Source organism: Bidens hawaiensis, unplaced genomic scaffold (genome assembly GCF_021521415.1).
Source record: "Bidens hawaiensis isolate Kalapana, Puna unplaced genomic scaffold, B.hawaiensis_p1.1 tig00060276_1, whole genome shotgun sequence".
NCBI lineage: Eukaryota > Viridiplantae > Streptophyta > Magnoliopsida > Asterales > Asteraceae > Bidens > Bidens hawaiensis.
Window position 1 is genome coordinate 73194 of NW_027500876.1, and position 16323 is coordinate 89516.

Here is a 16323-nt window from a genome sequence, read left to right on the forward strand (position 1 = left end):
ACAACATTTCATAAAATAAAGTTTGTCAACACAAAGGTCGGTGAGCAATTCATAAGTTTAATCATATTAGTATATAATAAAGATAGCCACAAATACGAAACGATAAATAAAAGTGGTAATTTGGATAAATAGATATCGCTAAACACATTAGCGACACCTAGCTATAAGGGGATGCCAAATAGTCTAGGATTTTATAGTTATCGTTAATTGCATTACGTTAACGACACCTTGCTATAAGGGGATGCCAAATAGTCTAGGATTTTATAGTTCCACCAACCAAAAGCGATAGACACATAGGCATATAAGCATAGAACACCAAATCGAGCAATTATTTAGGTAAAGTATACAACTACGTTTGTGGTTTAAGATTCAAATATAAAGCATTTTGTTGAATAAGTATGAAATGTCACCCCCAAAATAAAAGATGGAAAATGGGGTATGAAGTACTCACCTTCAAGTGGTAAACTTCATCATCATCATCATCATCATCGTACTCAGTATATCCCACCAATAGCAATGCTATGGTAGGGTCTGAGGAGGGTAAGATGTAGACAACCTTACCCTCTTTCAAGTGGTAAACTTGAAAGATGATAATTTGGAGATTTGTCGGAACGACGAGTTTAACGCACAATGCCTAAAAAGAAAAGAAGTCTTGAATTTAGAAAGGTTGTCTTGAAGGTCTTTAAACAAAATAAATGTTGAGAAATGTAAATAATTAAAGTTCAAGGTTTAAAATGTGACTATTTAAGAATTTATAATAATAACCCTTTAAAAATGTAAGTTTGCTCGAAACCGGGTTAAAGTATCTAACCTTAATATTTACTCAACCTATGTTAAGTAATAAGGTGGGTAAAATGCAAGAATGCAAATCCCTTTGGAATAAAGATACTAAAACGGGTTTTTTTTTATCGAGTGTTCGGGTTGTCGGTTCGGGTCTTGATAATTGGTCAAACCCAAAGTCAACTTTCCAAAATATTGAATGTTATGAGATAACTCAATAAAATTTAATAAGACTTAACCAAGTATGTAGTTCCATTGTTTTAGAACTAACAACGCACGTTAAGCGAGTGTTCGGTTTTGTCGGTCCAAACTTTGTTATGAGATCAAGTTGGATCCAACATTTCCAAGTACTTAAGAAAATATTTAAAAATCAATTTGTAACTATTTTTAAAGAAATATACAAGTCTTGATGGCTAAAAAAAACACACTTGTGTGTCTTAAGCGAGCAAGAATCGGTTTGGTTCGGTTTCCATCTTACAACAAGTTCATAGATGGTTTCCACATGTCCAAACACTAAATAACTTGTATAATAATGTACAAATAAAAAAATACCAAAAGTTAACAATAAAGTCTTTAAACAAAAGTTCGGTTTTCGGTTCGGATCGTGTTTCGGGTTAAGACTGAGGTAAGATTCTACAAACCCATAACCATAGAATTTGTAAAAATGATTTTAGAAACTTAGATCTAACACTAAGTATGTTTAAACAAACAAAACTAGTAACAAAATTCGGTTTACGGTTTAGAGCTATTTACGGTTAAACCGAAGCATAGACTCTTAAAAACCCATAACCATGGAACTTGTAAACATGACCAACAAACTAAAATAAGCAAGATTAATATGTATGAACAAGTTATATATATGTATATATATCAAGGACACGAAGTCCTCCATGAAGCCTTGCCTTATGGGGTCCGAAACCTCACCGACCGGAATCGGAAAAGTAACTACCAAAGGTAAACAAGGAGTGTATATTATATATATGTTGCACAACCATAAACAAGTATTAATAAGGCTACATAAACTAATTAAGATGAAAGACCAAAATCCTTCAAGAACACTTAAGAAGATAACCTTGAATCTTTGATGTTTGAGAGAGTATTTTTTTTTTTTTTGGAGTTGTAGCAAGGGAAAATGAAGAGGAAAGGTGGTGTATATATAGGGTAATGTTGGTGGTCAAATATGGGTGTGAGACACAAGAGTTTTCATGCAAAATGGATTAAGACAAAAACACAAAACAACAAAAATAATAATAAAATAAATAAATAAATAAAAATAAAAATAAAGGTAGGATGTTTTCAAGACCCAACAAACAAGTGTGAAACAATATTGTAACATAAATCCATCATTTTGATTATAACATAAGCTTCGGTTTATAAATCGGGTCGGTTTACATAATAAACATATACAAAAACGAATACAAACAAAACCCGAAATTGACGAATGTCACAAAATCAAATCTGGCAATCTCCGTCGCCGTTAAACGCCACACCCACCAATCTCCTCAACCACGCCGCTGATATGTGGATCTCGTCGTTTCCATCTCCGTCGGCGTCGACCCCGCCGCCAGCACGCCACTACCCCTCAACCTCTTCATCAACCGCTGAAAACCGTTTGGGATCTGTGTTACCGGTTTGGGAACTTCCGTTGTCGGTGCGGTGGTTGTCGTCGGTGCGATGCTCGCTAGAAAACCGGTTTTGATAGTGATTGGTTGGATAGTGATGATGAAGATAGTTGGGAGGGGATGGTGATGGTGGATGGCAGATGTGGGGTAGAGGTGTGCGTGAGAGAGAGATGGGTGGAGAACCGTGGCGGTGAAGGACGACCGATCGGTTGTTGGTGAGAGAGACAGAGTGTGTGCGTGTGTGTATGATATATATATATATATATATATTAAATATTTTTATTTTTTTTTGGCTCAAACTTTAAGGAATCTACACAAACAGTCTCTTAAGGGGTAGAAAGACAAATTTACCCTCGTGTGCCTTGCACATGACTATATTTAACGAAAAAAATTAACTGGGTTAGTGCCAAAGGACGTAACGTGAAAGGAATTTGAAACATAATGTATGCCTTTTGCTATTTCTTTCATTAAATGACGTATAATGAAAATCGGATCAAACGTAAAGGACGTCTTTTGCCATTTTGTCTTTTACTTTTATATACATAAAATGCATGTAAAACGAGCATAATATATTGTATATAACTCACACTTGTTATGATATACTATGTACTAGGATAGAGCACGTATGATATACGGGTGGTTAAAAACAACAAAAAAAATTAAATTTAATAACATACATGATAACATATATTATGGATTCATAAGATATAAATAATGATAAACAAAATTTTACAATTCATAAATCTATAATAACTTCTTTGAATACAACATTGGATATTGACTTAAATATTTAATGATTTGCTGGTATTGATTATAAGTGAATTAACAATATATCATTTATAAGTCAAGAAATTCAACACAATTACCATTTAAGTGAAGTTAATAAGCTTCCAGTCATTTTACATGTTGTGTTAAAAATCATTCAACACAATATATCTTTAATTTGAAACATGAGGTCTTAGGTTCGAGAAAATTAATTAGTATAATTACATGTTTTCCTTTTTCTTAATAGAATAAAATTAAATAAATATACTTCACTTTCACTTCATATGCATAGTCATATATATACATTTTTAGTTTGCTATTTATGAGATACAATGCTTAGCTAATTTGTTTCTTTCTTTTTTTTCTTCTTTTCTTTTTTAACGACATACCAAGATAGTATATCATTTGTTCATAGTAAGATTGGAACCCTTAGACGTCACCTTAGAAAAAAGAAATTGTAATAAAGGAACCACATAAACATGAATTTTGATTTAATTCATCAAGACAAAAAAAATTAATTACTTTTTGCGCCCTTATGATAAACGGACGATTGCACTTTGCATTTTGCAACCCCTGTTTTGAAAAATGATTAATTATACATAGTTATTAAATCAGATTTTAACCCGAAATGACGATTTTGGCTGACCTAAAATGTTAATTTTGTAAGTTAATTAAGCATGATTAGTGAAAAAACCAAATGGAAGCTATCAAACCTAATTTAGTGCACCAGCGAGTGACGATTAAAAATTGATGAAGCTAAAATTGAACCAAGGAAGAAGGAAAAAACAAAACAAAACAGATCTAAATATTACAATGAAAAATATTAAAACACTAGGAATGTAACTTGTCCCCTTAAATCTAGACACAATTACAAAAGAATAGTTCAACAACAGTAATAACATCAACTAAAAAAAATTAATCCATACCCAAATATATGCTCTCGTATCATTCACTAGGGCTGTAAACGAACCGAACGAACACGAACAAGGCCTTGTTCATGTTTGTTCGTTAAGAAAATAATGTGTTCACGAACGGTTCACGAACACTTACCGAACAAGATTTTATGTTCGTGTTCGTTCATCAAGGAAATTAATGTAATCACGAACGGTTCACGAACACAAACGAACACAAATAAAATTGGCAGAGCCTAGAGATTGAGACCGATGTATTCATCATGTGAATAATGAATGGCTGTAAACGAATCGAATGAACACGAACAAGGGAATGTTCGTGTTCGTTCATTTAACTTTAAAAGAACACGGACACTTAATCGAACAAATATTTATGTTCATGTTCGTTTATTTATAAAGGGTCATTTGTGTTTGTTTAAAATATAAACGAACATAACTGAACAAAGATAAACGAACATACATGAACAAATGTAAAGGAACACAAACGAACTTAAATGAAAAAACTTAAATGAACACAAATTAACAAATATAAAAAATTTAAGCAGATGACATATCTTGATAATATTTAATTATTTTCTATTAATACATAAACGAACATAAATAAACATACATAAACGGACATAAATAAACGAACATAAACGAACGTTCATGAACATAAATGAACGAACGGAACATGTGTTCATGTTCGTTCGTTTAATTAAACGAACACAAATTTTTTGTTCATGTTCGTTCGTTTATTAAATAAACGAACATAAACGAACTTCCCGCCGAACGGTTCACGATAGTTCACCGAACGTTTGGTTCGTTTACAGGCCTATCATTCACTACCACAAAGGGCAAAAGAGTAATTCAACTTCACCGTCTCGCTTCATTCGAAATTTTACCCTCAAAAAACTCACCAAGCATGCGGTCAAGATCCTCCGCTGTATACCTGATGTATTTATGAGGATTCTTCCCATTCTCAACAAGTGCCCTGCAAAAGTAAAAAAAAATGTATATAATTTTATAAAATTAGCAAATGCGTGAAATATTAAGGGTGTGAATTTCTAACACGACATGAAATTCACAGGAATGGATTTAGTCTAAACAGGGTAGGGTCAGTTTCACGTTGAACCCGCGAACATGTTTAGCTAAACAGGTTGTGTTCGTGTCGAACCCAATAGGATCACGGGTTGGCCTATTAGCCCATTCATTTATATTTTATTTTCTCCAAAATGCGTTTGTGTTAAACTGTTTGGCGTTCTTATGCCAAAATTTTAAAAATAAATTGGCATATCTCAAACACAATTGATTTAGAAAACAAAAAATAATATGTATATTTAGAATTTTAAAGTATTAGTTTGCAAAAAGAAAAAGAAAAATAATTAAATTCTTTTTTGGGTTAAACAGGTTGTATTCGTGTAAACCCTAGCAAATATGTTGTGTTTGGGTTCATATGTGGGGAATTGTGTTTGGGTTTGACCTGACAACCTGCAAACACAGACTCGTATAGCAGCCCTATGAAATATGGTTATAAATTTTTTTATATAGTATTACCCAAAACGTTTGATAAAGGATCTGTAAGCAGGCAACAAGACTTCAGCAACCGCAAGCCTTAAAGACTCTCTTAGCTCGGTGTCAGGAACGGTCCACTGAGATTGTCTTTGATGAAGCTCCTCAAACTGACTATTGAAGATTTTCAACCTAAAACCGCCACATTTCAATATATTTTAATTAACATAAATTCATGAAAACGTTATTTAAACATTTTCAAACAAATAATTTATTTGAAATTACACACGATCTTTTACAAGTGCTCGTGAGGCTCTGCTACTGTTTCCTCCATCACCGCCTCCAACCGAACCACTGCCTCCGGATGAAGTCAACCCTTGAATTGTGAGACATTGCAGGATCTGTTGAAAAGTCAACACAAAATTTTAATATAACTTTATAACATAGTTATTAAAAAGTATTTTATTTAGGCTTGTAAATAAACCGAATGGACACGAACGGAGCATGTTCGTGTTTGTTTGTTTAACTTTAATGAAACACACGATCAAACATGATGGCATGAACAATTAAGCGAACAGGGTTTTCTGGTTCGTGTTCATTCGTTAAGAAAAAGAAGATGTTCATTCGTTAACAGTATAAACGGATGGTTCACAAACTAACATAACTGAACATGAACGAACGAACATATATAACTTTGCTAAAACTAGTAAAAGTAATGTGAAAAACAATGTATTGGGCCTAAAAAGTTATTAAAACTATACTAAGTTGTAATGGGCCAAAAATTTTAATTAGAAACGAATGTAAATGAACGAACTTAAACATATGTAAACTAACAAACATAAATGAACAAATGGGGCATGTGTTCATGTCCGTTCGTTTAACTAAATGAACAAAAGTTTTTGTTTGTGATCGTTCGTTTATTAAATAAACGAACATAAACAAACTTCCCACCAAACGGTTCACAAATTGTTCACTAAATGTGAGGTATGTTTACAGGCCTAATTTTATTGTTTGAAATAATCTACCTTTGCCCAAGCTATCCTCTTGTATTGATTAGCATGTTGTTGAACAACCCTTCGGTGTCATTGCACCCAGTCGTCCCCCAACAAATCCTTTGCTTCCGACCTACACCAATTTTTTTAAAAAAATAATAATAAATAAATAGAAATAAATAAAAAGTAAAATAACCATTATATTGAAAATATCGAACCTGCATACGGATCTGACCATATAGTGAATATTATTCATGAGAAACAAGTTGGTCAAAGCGGGACCTTTATACTGTTTTGACTTTCCTTCTAAATTGATTTGAAGCGCCTGCATAATCCGCATTGTTACGGATGCTAGCTGTGAATTCGAGTCTTCCCCGTTTTCAAACTCTTGAAATAGTTGTTTTAGAGTTGTCTGGTAACTGAGTCAACAAATAGATTATGTCAAAACAATAAGTGACATTACAAACTCATAATACATTAATATTCAATACATAGTTTGATGACACGTACTCGAACAGAAATTTGACATAGTTGATGACATAGCTTGTGAGAGGATGAACGGTTCCATCTGAGACGGCTGTTTTTGTTGCATCTTTTTCAACAGCTTCCTCAAAGTCCCCAAATGTGTCTTGAGCTGTTTGAGCAAGTCTTTTGGTCAAACCTAGAGCTGATTCTCTAATTTCTTTGCATGCTTTGCCTCTAAAAAGTGATTCAATCTGCAACCATTCAACGTGTAAGCACTAACCAGACCATTAATTATACAGTTATCTTTGCAACCGTGAGAGCCTCTTACTTCGTAAACTCATGGGACCCCACTGATATACCCTACCAACTAATGGAATCAGGTCAATCACAGCTTGTGTGCCAAACGGGGCGTGTTTGCAGGTCCAACCCGACATAAGTCAGACACTCAGACATTTGTACCCCAACACAACATGAATATTTGTGCGTTGACACCAAAATGTCACGTTTAACCCGAATATGTTTGAATTTTCATTTTTCCGCATACTAATACTTTAAAATTACAATTACAATTATATAACAAAAAGTACAAATGTATATAACCAATAATATTATAATTATAAATCTTGCATCATATTTCTCTTTTAAGTTTAAAATTTTGGCGTATATTACCCAATTAATATAACTTACGACATAAAACACATTTAAAAAAAATAAAACAAAGATAAATTTGGGTTGATACGTACATGACCCATTTAGCTAAACGGATCCGACCCAAAACTGGCCGAACCCATTTAACTAAACGATGGTAAGAATATAATCATACCTCGGTGTGAAGCTCACGCATGATCTCATACATGTCCAAAAGCACAAATAATTTCTCTGGTGATCTCTTGCTTTTGGCAATTGCATCCCTAAACTAAGAAGCATGGCGACACTGCCAGCTGTCACTTCAGCAAAACACTGATCTTTAAGTGATTCAGTGCCATCAAACATTTGATCACAAACTTTTCTTTCTGCGGTAAATATTAATTTCACCTGTTTTTAACATAAGATTAGATATAACCAAGTGCATGTTGCAATATTTATTTATTTATATTTTGTAACTTTCTAATTAATAAACTTGCAGCAATACGCATGAAATGAATCCACGTCCCGGTTTTGAGTTCCAAAACCTCCCACTGCATCTTTTGGACATCATCTTTGCTAAGTTTTTCAACTCCCAGTTTCTGAAGGGTTTCTTCTAAGACTACAGAACGCGTATCCCTAATCAAAAATGAAAAGACCACTTATACTTCATTTGTTTATATACGTTTGCTTAATTATTTGAATCAGTTACATGTACTTAATAATAAACATGTACCCTTGCACACTTTGCAGGTTGAAACGATCTATCTACTGCAATTCTAATACTCAAAACCTATGTTCTGTTTGGCCGTTTGGGTCAATTTAGGGTTCAAACCGAACCAAAATCAAAAGTTTGGTTTTTTGGTTTCCGGTTTTATGTACGGGTTCGGTCATGGGTCAGTTTTTGGTTTTACATTTGTGCTTGAAATCTGTCGACCTGAAAAAAGTTGGTCCAAAATAATGAATTTGTGCCTTAAACTATTGGCCTAAAAATTTGTTTCACACTTATTCATGAATTTGGGTCTAAAGATTTTGGCCCAATATAATGAATTTGGACCATAAATCCAATAACCATTCAAACAAGTTTAGTGTGGTTCGCGCTTCCCAGGTTCGGTTCATTTTTGTTCTGTTTGGTTTTGGTGTGGTTCAGTTCCCATGCTCAGTGCGGGTTTGGTGTGGTTAGTTTCGGTGCGGTTCAGTTTGGAACAAGGTATAACCGAAACTAAAACATAATTTCCGGTTACCATCGATTAGTGGTTTGGGCCAGTTATTTAGGTTTACTAGTATCTGAGATACAAACACAGCCCAAACAGACCCAATCATAAGTAAACTCTAGTAGTAACTGTTAGGATTAAACGCACACACGAAACCGAACACGACACGAAAGCAATAAACGAACACGAGGATTTAACGTGGTTCGGTCTAAACTGACCTACGTCCACGGGTGGCAACTAGGTATATCTTTATTGAGTGACCAATATTACAAGTACATAATGTTGTTTATATAGAGACTGAACTAGGGTTAGTAAATTATTATGCAAGAAATCTAAACCGGGCCGGGCTTGGGCCCGACCGCCCACACCCGTCTCCTCTTTTGACTTCATATAATAAACCGGGCCAACAAGGCCTACGAACCCAACAATCTCCCACTCGGAGGCCTTGAGTACTCTCGTCTGCACTCCTGATTGTACTTCTGTAATCTGAACATTAAACTTCTTCTAGTTGCCACCGCCTTCTCATCAATTAACCTGAAGGCCCGTTGAAGCTCCCCGGAGCTCCAACACGTCAGTCACGGCTGAAACTGCCCCTGACCCATTCTCTGTCCCTACCGGCTCCCACTGTAACGAACTACCGGATCCTGAGATAACCTGAGAACAAACACTCTCCATATTCAGCAAGTAATTCATTGGAGAGACTTTTACAGCTGGAATACTGGTTTTCTTAATCCACTGTCGACCTGGAACTGTAACTGAAACACGATCTGTGCTCCCACTGTCACGATGTCCCCCAACTGATTTAACCTTCCTAGCTCGTTCATCCTGAATCTTCACTTTGGCTCTGGGTTTGTTACTTGCAAAACGAACCTTCTTCTGCCCACGAGATTCTGTGAACCGGACTTTGTCTTTCACCAAAACTGGATCCACTCCTTTCGGTGACATATCGACCATATACAACGAACCCATTTTCTTGCCACGAGCAACCACGAGATTCCCTTTGACTACCTTCCACTGCCCATTCCCGAACTTAACATCGTGCCCTTGGTCATCCAACTGCCCAACTGATATCAAACGTTTCTTCAAACTTGGAATAACCCTCACGTCTTTCAAAGTCCAAGAAGTACCGGCTGAAGTTATCAAATCAACGTCTCCCATACCCGTAACCTCTAAAATATCATCATTCGCTAGTCGAACCTTTCCAAAATCCCCAAATTTAAGATTCTTCATCGTTTCACTACAGTGAGTGGCATGAAACGATGCACCAGAATCCATCACCCAAGCATCAACGCTACTCTCAACACTACAAACCAAAGCCTCATCACTACTGACCCCGTCATCTGTGTCGTCTTCTGTAACGTTCACCTCTTTCTTACCATTCGGACACTGATTCCTGAAGTGTCCTTTCTCTTTACAACCCCAACATTCAATATCCTTACGAGTCTTAGACTGCCTCCTCTTCCTGCTCCCACTGCCTCGCTGTTTTCTCCTGCCTCTACCTTCCGTGACTAGCATATTGCCTGATGATTCACCTGAACTTCTGCGTCTTGAATCTTCTCCCAGAATCAGATCTCGAATCCCATCGAAAGTAATATTTGTAGACGAACTACAAACTGCAGTCACTGTTTGCGACCAACTGTCGGGCAAAGAGGATAATAACAAGAGGCCTTGAACTTCATCATCAAACTTAATGTCAACTGACACTAAGCGGGACAAGATCGAATTAAGATTATTGATATGAGTTGTAACTGACCCACCCTCTTTCATTCTTGTTGTCACTAGCTCTCGGATAAGATAGACCTTATTCGCTGCCGAAGGCTTCTCATACATGTTGGATAGTGCGTCCATCATACCACGGGCTGTGGTTTCTTTCATGACGTTAAACGCCACATCTTCCGACAACGACAATGTAATACAAGCCCTAGCTTTCTTGTGTAACTTCTTCCAATCTGCTTCTGACAACTTTTCTGGTTTTTCATCCTCAAACACTACATCCAAGTCTTTCTGACAAAGTAGTGCCTCAATCTGCATCTTCCACCAACCGAACTTCTGTCCGTCAAACTTCTGTATCGAAAACTTTCCGTCTTCTGCCATAACAATGACTAAAACGAAAAACTGGATAAAACAGAGACAAACACAGCAACACGAGCCTGAACTTAACGATTGTTCTACTGAACTCTGTTAAAAAATCAACCTATTTATACGCAGCGGAATATCGAACTGAAAATCAGAAACTGAAACTTTAAACTGAAACGATAAAACCTGACAAACACGCAATGGCACTGGTTCTAAGTTTCTTTAAATTTCTTCTGACTTGAAACTGTTCTTCAACGAAAATAGGATCTTGATTCGCTGTTATTGACTCGTACTTTGCAAAGTAGGATCTCGACTCGCAAAACTTCTGCCTTCTTTTCAACCTTCCGGTCGATCGCTGGATACGTCGGCTAGCTGCCAACACCGAAAACCTAGATCGACAACCTGAATCTGACCTGTGGCAACTGGTGGCAGCGAAACCCTAGCAGCAGTTAGCGGTAACGCGGCGGAACCCTAGCCCCGATCACTGGTGCGGCGGCGACACGCGGAACTGGTTCACCGTGTTCTTCGTGTGATCCGAACCTAAGCTCTAGATACCACTTGTTAGGATTAAACGCACACACGAAACCGAACACGACACGAAAGCAATAAACGAACACGAGAATTTAACGTGGTTCGGTCTAAACTGACCTACGTCCACGGGTGGCAGCTAGGTATGTCTTTATTGAGTGACCAATATTACAAGTACATAATGTTGTTTATATAGAGACTGAACTAGGGTTAGTAAATTATTATGCAAGAAATCTAAACCGGGCCGGGCTTGGGCCCGACCGCCCACACCCGTCTCCTCTTTTGACTTCATATAATAAACCGGGCTGTGGTTAGTTTCGGTGCGGTTCAGTTTGGAACAAGGTATAACCGAAACTAAAACATAATTTCCGGTTACCATCGATTAGTGGTTTGGGCCAGTTATTTAGGTTTACTAGTATCTGAGATACAAACACAGCCCAAACAGACCCAATCATAAGTAAACTCTAGTAGTAACTTTTCACAAACTATAGAGAAAAAAAGTAGTTATTTACCTGTAAATCACAAGGCACTGCTGTATATGACCAGCTTGGACCATATGCTGGGCTAGATCATGAAGCAACGGTAGGACCCGCGGTGGTATCAGAATTAATGGAGCAAAAACAGCATTTTCAGCAGTAATATGGCCCGCGTGATTATTAGAAGGATTCTTTGAATCAGGTGATCCAGAAGACGGTCTCAGCGAACTCGGTAAGCATTCATATAACCGATCAGGTTCAACCGCTTTGCTGAATGTGAAAGGCCATATATAAGTAAATGAGTTAGTTGAAACAAATATTAGAAAGGGTTAAATTGATTTAAAGAACCTGTATGATGATAGGAGTTGTTTAAATTCTTGTTCAAGCTTTGATATAGCCTTAGAAAGTAAGTTACTTGCATGACTGATAACTCCATCACTACTTCTAAAGCTTTTATTATTTGTAAAAAACACAATATTGCTTCTTAATTGTTCAATAGCTTCAAGATAACTCTCAAGATCCTCATGTGGCCCTTTGAGAATTTAGCCTCCGCCTAAATATTTCAAAACATAAATACTCAATCAACTAACAATAATACAACACATAACATTAAGAACAAACAGAAATAAGAACCAACCTCACGAGAAAGATCAAACCGGTCCAATATGACATCAGCAGCCTTCAACGTCCTATCGATGTTCTCGTGAGCTCTACGTATCGCATGTGTCCTAATCTAAAAGACAACATAACATAGTCAAATTACATTATAATTGCATTTTCTGGTCCAAAATTTGTACAATCAAAGCATCGAATCATTAGTCGAATGACTAAATACCCTTCACCGTGAAAAATCAAGTAACCTTGAGAACCAAATCATTAGCCAAACAATAATGTACCCTTCACTATGTAATTATGCATGCGTCCTAATCCATGCCTATAATATACTCAAACGACATTATAATTGCATTTTTTGGCCCAAAACTCGTACAATTGAAACATCGATTCGTTAGTAAAATGACTAAAATACCCTTCACTACGTAATTATCACACGCATCTTAATCTATGCCTATAATATACTCAAACAACATTATACTTGCATTATTTGTCCCAAATTCGTACAACTGAAGCATGGAATCGTTAGTAAAATGACTAAAATACCCTTCACTATGTAATTATCGCAGGTGCAACCTAATCCATGCCTATAATACACTCAAATGACATTATAATTGCATTTTTTGGCCCAAAACTCATACAATTGAAGCATCGAATCGTGAGTAAAATGACAAAAATACCCTTCACTATAACAAATCAAGGAACCTTAAGGACCAAATGATTAGTGCTACATTTAGAGGCATATCTAAAAATAGAAAATTACCAAAAAAAAAATCAAAAAAGCCCTAAATTACTGCAATACAAAATCCACCGTTCTAAACATATATCTATGAAATTAAGCATAGATTGATCTACTATAACTCAATTAACAATCAATTAGATCGGTGCCCTAATTAAATTGGAAGAAAAATAACTTGAATTGATTAATTAACAATAAGAAGGTGAGATAGATCTTCAACCTGAGTGGGACGCATGGCGGTTTCAAGTGCAGAGAGACGGTGGTCAAAGGAACCTAAAATGGAGACCATGTTATCGGTGATGGATTGACTCTGCTGCAGTGACTCTCGCATCTTCGCGGCTTTCTCGCTCAGAGTATCCGTTGCTGCTGCTGTGCGAATTTGAACTTGAACCCCCATGCTTTTGCTTGTGAACAAGTAATTGATTGATGATGATGATGATGATGATGATGAGGTTTTACAAGGGAATCGTTGTTGAATTGAAGGTTAGTTGACAATTATTGGTTGACAGGGTGTGTTTGTATATTAATTTGTGTGGGTCTATTGAGATTGGCCAAAAATGGTTACTGGTACCCTTCTTTTAAACCGTTACTATTACAAATCTATGAGTTTGGTTAAGATTTTAAAGCTGATAAAACTATTTTTGGAAGTGTAAGTGTGCTTTGGACTATTAGAGATTGTTTTGTTAAAAGTTTTATTTGAGTCAAGTTTAAAAGGAAAAATCAAATGGACCAATTGAAGATATAGAAAATTGGAAATAGGCCTTTAATATTCAATATTCCTAAAATTCACCAAGAAATTTAGACTGGGGTCACATTTTGAATCCCGTCTGCTCCGTTCAAATTTAAAGTGAATCTCATCTTTTCCATCTAAATTTTAAGTGAATTTCGTCTTTTCAGTTTAAATTTTGAGAAAAAAATTATGTCCTCTTCTCTAACACTTTTTCGCTCTCATTCAACCACTCTCTTCTTTTTCATCATCGTTGTCGTCTTCTTCTTCTTCGAACCAGAGCAATTTTTGGGTGAAAACATGGTGAGTTATCATTGGATGTTTTGTTGCAAAATATGGTTGAGCCACCGGTGACAGCCGGCAAACCGGTGGAGGTGGGTAACGCTCCTAATGCGCCTACTTGTGGCTGGAGGTATTCCGGTTCGAATGAGATGATGATGATGATGAAAACGAGGAAGAAAAAAAAAGAGGCTGAATGAGAGAGAAAGTGTTAGAGAATAGGACAAAATTTTTTTCTCAAAATTTTAAACTGGAAAGACGCAATTCACTTAAAATTTGAACGGGAAAGACGGGATTCACTTTAAATTTGGATGAAGCAGACGAGATTCAAATCTTTTTGAATCCCGTCGCCTCCGTCCAAATTTCTTGGTCCATTTTGAAAATATTGAAGATTAATGGGCAATTTTTCATTTTCTCTCTTTTCAAACGGTCTATTTAAAGAATTTTTTCAGTTTAAAAGTGTTTGAGCTTGAATTTGAGCATAAATTGAACCTCGTGTTATGTTAAAAGCATGAAATTTGGGCTTTATATTCTATGCTAAAGTGTTGAGTGTTCCAAAGAGAGATAGGATGTGTTCCGTTTGAAAACAATATGGAATTAGAATATGCAATAAGTTTCTTAATGTGTTTAGATTTTAGTATCGGATAGAATTAGAATACTTATTTCATTTAGGGTTTGTATGGTATGAGATAATGGAATGGACAAAGAGTGAAGGGACAAGAGAATAAAATAAATCACTATCATTAAATTGTCTAGGCTGGTTAATTTGTTGGAAATAAATGAATCATAATACAAATGACAAAAATATCCATGCCTCAAAATAAAGGAAATTTACTAAAATAAAAATGATTCTGAAATGTTTAGATCTAATGAGATTTATTGAGTTAATTGATTATTCCATTTCATTAACCAATTAAACACCCTATTTATATGTACCCTCACAAATAGTCCATTCCATTTCGTCTGTAATTCTTGCGTACCAAACGTAAGGAAATCCAACATTCCTTCCAAATTATGAAAGAATTTAACAAAAGGATATGTAGGTATGTAACCTAACATCAGCCACCACCCTCACTATCCACCCCCACTGCTATTGATGTGGCCATCACCACCGACCATCACTTCCACCATTGAGAGTGTTGGCGTCTGAAATACTTTAAGAAAACAGTGGTTCAAAAAGAAGATCGTTTGAGACACATGGACGCACGACTGGCGGTTGGATGCATGTCGTTTGTGGATCTCAATGAAAAAGCCGACAAAGCACCAAACAAACTACAACGGCCAATCGCAAGAGAAAAGACAAAAGGAAAATGAGCTGAAGAATCTTCGTCACAAGAATAAAGATTAGCTTGAGTGTCAATAAAGCTTGAGAAATGAAAAATTCCACGACACATATAAGAGCATCCAAAAAAAACCTCGAATTCAAAGAAGTTACCGAAGACCGGGAGAATTTAAAAGTATTAGCCATAACATTGAAAGCAAAGATTCTCCGAAAGCTCACATTGTAGTTTTTATAATCTTACCTTTAAAGTGTGTTCTAAATTAATATTATGTAATATTTTTAATTTAGTATTATGTAATTTTTAAATTTAAGTATTAAAATTTAATTAAAAAATAAATGACGTAACACATACAGAAAGTGAAACCACACCCCATTTTTTGGCTCCACACGGAAGTGGTGTGGAAATGAGGTGGTGTCTGCATGGTATGCTCCACACTCCATGAACCACACCACCACTCCTGATAGCCTATGGAGGTAGGAGTTCAACAAAGTAGGTATACAATCCATACCCAGTAATCGTGTTTCTCTTCTTTATGTGTCCGATCAAGATTTCTTCACAAGGAAAATATCAATCAATTTATTTGATCAATTATTACATGAGCCCAAACATTAATTAAGCTCACTTCACATACCACTTAAGTCAAAATGAATAAATAATAAACCCATTGTAATTATAAATCCCAAATAACCTTTAGGTTTAAATCGAGCATACATTCTCACGCCACCTAACTCGTTTAAAT

General features: G+C 35.9%; 1 pseudogene across 1 annotated transcript; it reads right to left on the reverse strand.

The window, feature by feature from the left end:
- Positions 1 to 4899: 4899 nt before the first annotated feature.
- LOC143602989 (exocyst complex component EXO70A1-like) lies at positions 4900 to 13692 on the reverse strand (annotated as a pseudogene). Its single transcript, XR_013147965.1, has 12 exons — positions 13516 to 13692; positions 12566 to 12677; positions 12293 to 12491; positions 11981 to 12214; positions 8151 to 8289; positions 7850 to 8061; positions 7072 to 7277; positions 6780 to 6980; positions 6595 to 6694; positions 5855 to 5970; positions 5615 to 5761; positions 4900 to 5051 (listed from the first exon to the last, which is right to left on the reverse strand). The product of XR_013147965.1 is annotated as an exocyst complex component EXO70A1-like (transcript).
- Positions 13693 to 16323: the final 2631 nt, after the last annotated feature.